This window comes from Eptatretus burgeri, chromosome 4, assembly GCF_056783735.1.
Source record: "Eptatretus burgeri isolate ZD-2024b chromosome 4, Ebu_testis_v1, whole genome shotgun sequence".
Lineage (NCBI taxonomy): Eukaryota > Metazoa > Chordata > Myxini > Myxiniformes > Myxinidae > Eptatretus > Eptatretus burgeri.
Genome location: NC_140964.1, coordinates 75,234,292 through 75,240,513, shown reverse-complemented (window position 1 = coordinate 75,240,513; position 6,222 = coordinate 75,234,292). Strand labels below are relative to the sequence as shown.

The 6,222-nt window shown below is 39.6% G+C and overlaps 1 long non-coding RNA gene across 1 annotated transcript in view; it reads left to right on the top strand.

The window, feature by feature from the left end:
* The window catches only part of LOC147028383 (uncharacterized), a 64,405-nt gene extending 62,165 nt beyond the window's left edge, over window positions 1-2,240 (top strand). Inside the window, exon 3 of the long non-coding RNA XR_015056929.1 lies at window positions 2,108-2,240. This is a non-coding gene — a long non-coding RNA (uncharacterized LOC147028383). The remainder of the gene's footprint in view (window positions 1-2,107) is intronic.
* Window positions 2,241-6,222: the final 3,982 nt, after the last annotated feature.

Below are 6,222 nucleotides of genomic sequence, written 5' to 3'. Positions count from 1 at the left end.
GCCGAAAGAAGAAGAAGAAGATATATATATATATATATATATATATATATATATATATATATATATATATATATATATATATATATATATATAGACCGCAGTCTCGGGTCGCTCATCTGCATTTGTTTTTTATTTTATTTATTTTCATTTATTACTAGATTTCGTCAGTATATTGATGACTTCCGTCATCTGTTTGTGTGTCATCTTTCATTTTTTTGTTTCTCAACTCTCAATATTATGGTGGAACAGTTAACATGAATGAAAGGGAGATAACCAGGAGTAAAGTATTGACAACTCTGGGTTTCATATATTTGTGTTTGTGTGTGTGTTTGTTTGTATGTTTGTTTGTGTGTTTGTTTGTAGGCACGATAACTCGAGAAGGGAAGAAGCTACCAATGTCAAATTACACCACGTGATTCAGGAGGGTGATGGCTAGTGATGATTAGATTTTGGTCAAAATCGGTCAAAGATCAAGGTCACAGTGAGGTCAAACATTCGATTTTTGATGGTTTGGTACAGAATCATCGTAGAAACTTCTGGTTTGCGTCGCTACCTTCTCCAGAGACAGCTTTTATTAGACAAGGTCAGAGGTCAAGTTGACGATTTCATAAGTACCAGTCTATGACTGCTTGCTTATTTGTCTATTTGTTCGTTTGTGTGCAGGATATCTCACAAAGTTGGGGATAGATCCAGAAAAAATTTGGTGGGCAGGTTGAGTGTTTGACACGGATGAAATGATTAAATTTTGGTGAAGATTCAGATCCAACTACTCGAATTTTGAAGTGATTCTTCGCATTTGCGAGATATGGACAAAAACGATAAATAGCACAATATCTCAAAAAGTTGTGGACGGATTCGAACGAAACCTGGTGGACATGTTGGGTGTGTAAGAAGGAAGAAATTATTCGATTTTGGTGAATATCTGAGTCTGGATCTGGATACGAGAATTATTTATTTTTTAAAGTGATTCTTCACCAATGAGAGAAAGGGTCAAAAACGATATCTGGCATGATATTTACCTCCGCCACAGAAGGTGAAGGAGGTTATGTTTTCACCCCTTTCTGTGTGTTTGTTTGTGTGCAGGATATCTCAAAAAGTTGAGGACGGATTTGGACGAAATTTCTTGGACAGGTTGGGTGTGTGACAACGATAAACTGATTCGATTTTGGTGAAGATCCAGATCCAACCACTCGAATTTTTGAGTGATTCTTCGCCTTTGAGAGATCGGGCCAAAAACGATATTTTGTACAATATCTCAAAAAGTTGCAGACGGATTCGAACAAAACTTAGTGGACATATTGGGTTTGTGACAAGGAAGAATTGATTCATTTTTGGTGAAGATGCGGATCTGGATCTGATCATTTTTTCAGTGATTCTTCACCATTGAGAGATAGGGCTAAAACTAAACCGATATATAGCACAATATCTCAAAAAGTTGCAGACGGATTCGGATGAAACTTGGTGGACAGGTTGGGTGTGAGACCACAACAGATTGTTTCGATTTTGGTGAAGATCCGAAGACAGATCCGACTACTATAATTTTTTAAGTGATTCTTCACCATTGTGAGATCAGGCTCACAAACAATATATAGCATAATATTTCAAAAATGTATTGGGCCAGATATGTTCTCCTGGATCAGGCATTACGGGGCAGAGGTATGCACTCTGCCGACCGCCCTTCTAGTTCAAAAATGCATTGCGCTTGATATGTTATCGTGGATCAGGCATTGCGTGGCGGAGGTATGCGTTATACTGAGCGCCCTTCTGGTTGATTTATATTTTCATTTACGGAAGCTTTCCAATGGTTCTGTGATTTTTTTCTCAGTGTACCGGCTTCGATGTCCATTGGCACACAAAATCAACGTGCTTTCCCATTGACTCGTGTTGCTCACCTGTATTTTTTTTTTCATTTATGGATGGTTTCCAACAGTTCTGTGATTTTTTCCAGTGTATCGGCTTCAATGTCGGTTGGCACACAAAACTAAGGTGCTTCCCCATTGTCTCGGGTTGCTTACCTGAATTTTATAAAAAAAATTTGTTCATTTATTTATTTTTTCATTTAAGGATGCTTTCCGACAGTTCTGTAATGTTTTTTCCGGTGTGTCAGCTTCGATGTCCATCGGTGCAAAAAATTTCAGCTTTCTACGTCTCCCAGAAGTTCCTGATCTTTACTGTCAATCCATCAGTGGTGAGAAAGAGCTTTATATACTAATATTTAAATATTTTCAAGTGTCTGTGTGTTTGTTTATGCAGTTGAACATTTTTTTTTTCCTGGCCATACCAGAGCACCTTGAGGCCCCAAATTTTGGGTATCGGTACTTCAGAATCTGGGTGAGGTTTTGAGCTACTCCTTTTCCACAACATCCCCTCCACAAGGAAATATCCAGGTTCAGGTCATGGGCACAACTGCCTCCTCCTCCCCCCCCCCACTCCAAAGAAGGAAATTCTCTGTATGGATTTTGTACATGTCTGAAATTCATAAGAAGAAAATGGCTGGGCCAATCTCCAACAAATTTTGCAATCGTGCTGGGGGTATCCAGGGTCAGGTCACGGACACAAAATAAATCATTCCCTCCCCCCCCCTCAGCAAAGGTGGGAATCCCACTTGTGATATCCACTTGTATGGCTGTGCCAATCCACACCACATTTTGCATATGTGCTGGGGGTACGCAGGCCAGGTCCTGAGCACAACTACCACCGCCACCCCGCAAGGTAATTCTCTCTCCATATATATATATATATATATATATATATATATATATATATATATATATATATATATATATATATATATATATATTCAGTGACCCAGCTTGAGTGTGGTATCCAGTGCTGCACGGGAAAAAAAACTACATCGGGGTTCCGGCACATGTTGTGCAGTGAAAACGTTGATATCTTATAAATATCTTCAAGTGTTTGTTTGTGCATTTGTGCATTACTCTTTCACAGCCTAAATGTAGCACCTAGAACCCCCAACTTTTGTGTGATGGTACTTTAGAATCTGGGCAAGGTTTTCAGCTACTACACATCAGCCTTGACGTCCATTTTGAGGCCAAAACGGCTACTATAAAGTGTATATTGGGATGTGGGGTCAGGCACTGCTTCCATTGGCCCGCAGGTAAAAGATAACCACCATGAGGTCAATATGTCGAACACGTCCTAAAACCACTGCGAGGAAAAGCTCACACAGCTGGGCAGGCCCGGGTACCCCCTACTCCCCCCCCCCCAACCACCTGCACGCAGCGCCGGGTAGTTCTTCTACCATATACATACATATATGTATATATATATATATATATATATATATATATATATATATATATATATATATATATATATATATATATATATATATGTACATCCACACACACACACATCGTGATCCCTTATTGTCATGTCTTGGCCTATTGTGAGTCCCTCATCTAATTGGTGAATAAGGCTTTGAGCACCACGTGTAACTATGTCTCTAGGTCAGCGTTTTGAAATGATTTCCCTTTGAATTTACACAGATTAACATTGAGGATCAGGTTCTGGGTTCCCAGGATTTGGTTCCCTCTACCATGCATGATATAAACAGCTCACCGAGCGTTGTGGGCCCAGTCACGCCATCAGCCGAGGTAGCATGGTTTTGAGTTACGAACTGCGATGTCTATTTTGAAGCAGCATGGTTAAAAAAATATGATGAAAAGCGATTTGCCACTTAAATGGAGTCTCTTGCCCATAAACATGGCATTTAAAGGCGAGCTGAGGCGAAGGCAAGTTCTTTTGTTGTTTTGGTGTGCCACTTTGGGCTGGATTTTTAATGTTAGCAAGTCGAGGCCTGGTGGGTTTTCGCATGCAGCGCAGGAACTTGAGAGTCTGCAGTTCAAGATAGTGATCAACCACATCCTGCCATCTTCAAAGACAGCAGGTTGGTGAAATGCACATTTACGCTGGCCCTGACAGACTAAATCAATAAGATTATGTATATACGATGGTTATCCCAAAAGTAATGCGTCCTTTTCTTCAGTAAATGGTATTTGGTACAGATGTAAAGCTCCCGACCTGTCTGATTATACTTGCTTGTAGACATGAAATATATTTTGGTATGTTGAAAAATTTTTTAGAAGTGGTTCTTTGGGCAAGTGTCCTTGATAAGTTCCAAATTATTTGTACGTATCGGAATTGGGTGTCACATTCAGCCATCTTGCTTCAGTAGAACCATTTCTCAACGACATGAGCACAGAAAAGGAACAATATAGATTTACGATGGGAAGATCAGATCAGACAAGATGATAAAACAATTTACTTGGACTGTCTCACGTTAAAGAATAAATGATTCTTTCATGAATACAAGTATTAATTTAGTTTTATTAATTATTTAAATCACCTATGAGCTTGATGGTGGAGCTCGTAGAACCTTGTCGCAGTGATCTCGCTGGTGTCGGTATGATTCACATGGCAGCTCAGAATCTCTCCCTGAGAGGAGATGGGCAACGCCTGCTCTATTTGCTAATATAAACGCAACGATGGTACCCCCAAACATCTGCATATGGCTGCTTATGGGACATCTACCGTTCACTTGCGACTTAATCTCTTGATGCTTTTACGCACATCCGTTGCTTTTGCACCTCCCCTATTCTTCCTCCTCGTTCAGAGTGCAAAGTAAGTACCAGTAGGTGATAGAAAAGGTAAGAGCACATAAAAATGGCCCTTTTTCCATTGGTAACACATTACACATTCTTTTATTCATGGAAAGGATATAAACCTGGGATCGCTGAATATTGCTTGTACAGCTCTAGTAACCAGAGGTAACTTCCTACGTGATGTTGAAAGTAATTTTTTGAGGTAAGAGTTGATTTTGTCCATTCGGTGGCCTCTGAAGCTCTGTTGATTCTGGTAATTAAGGAACAATACATGAATTATAATCGACAGTTATTTTTGCCTTTGTAACAACTCCACTTGGTTTGACTTCTGTATTCACAATGCTCTCGACATGTGGTGCACAGTTGCACAGTGTTGTTTAAATCTTCCTTTTAATCGGTTCGTTCTGAGATGTCTCCAAGGCCATTCAGACATCGTGACGTGGAATTTTTTTTTTTTCTGATGCGTCGATGAATAATGCTCTGCTCAGGTTATTAACTTGATGTTCACCATTTGTTTCTGGATTTAGCTTTGTTGTACATTCATCTTAACCTATTAGTGGATGTAATTTGTCCATTTCAGACTTTCGTTAAACTTTTTTTATTAGAGACATGCGAGGTATCAAATAAACCTTTTCGTAAATCCCCTGGACTCTGCTGTGAATCGTCGTCCTATAGATTTGTCAGGATACTGTATTAATATGGAAGCCTGTCAAAAATGACGGGTTGGAGTTATTTTATTTGAAATATTCAAGGCGACTGGAAGATATGATGTTCCGTAGCAAGAAAAAAAAGAGTTATTTTAAAACACTACATGTACAAATGTGACCCTATTTGTTTTTTTTTTTAATCCTCTGGGACGTTTCGTTTCGACAGTACAGCCTCATGAGCATGCCAAAGTCTGAAGCCTCGGCCTGGTGTGAGGTGTGCTTATATTTTCTTTATTTATTAGACATCCTATAAGGATGTAAGTTAACACACATTTAATCTGTGTGCATTGCAAATCATGCGCAGTGAGTTTCGCCTCCCTGCCCCTTGTATTTGCTGCGACTTTAAAAAACGCTTCTGTAGACCGCCCATGAGGCTCGGTTTACGAGCCACCGTCTACAATTCCAATTGAAGAGATGTAATTACTCTTTTATGGAGGATGTTTTACGAGTTTTTTTTTATCCTCAAAAATAGACCTCAGTGAACACAATCATGGTAAAAGATTGGCCTTAAAACCCCTCCTCAAACTATCCCTATGAAGGGGGACAGACATTCACAGTGTTAAATATATATATATTTTTAATTTGTTGACTCTTCTTCAAGCCGTTTTAGTTTCAGGTTCACTACTTATATTTCTGCACGGACGTTTTAATTGGGAATACCAGGTAAGATTCGGCACTGGTTCCGATTTTCTGGCCTGTAAGGCTTTCTATTAAGGCTTTTGTATATCTTAATACGTCTTTTGTCCCCGATTCAACGTAACGTCGCGCCGTGCGACAGGACAGCCAGCTTTGCTAAACTTCAGCAAAGAAGACGTGCACCAGAATGCTGCGCCCCCTTGGTGGACTGTGCAATAACTCAATGGTGGCTTGCAATCACATTTAAAAAAACA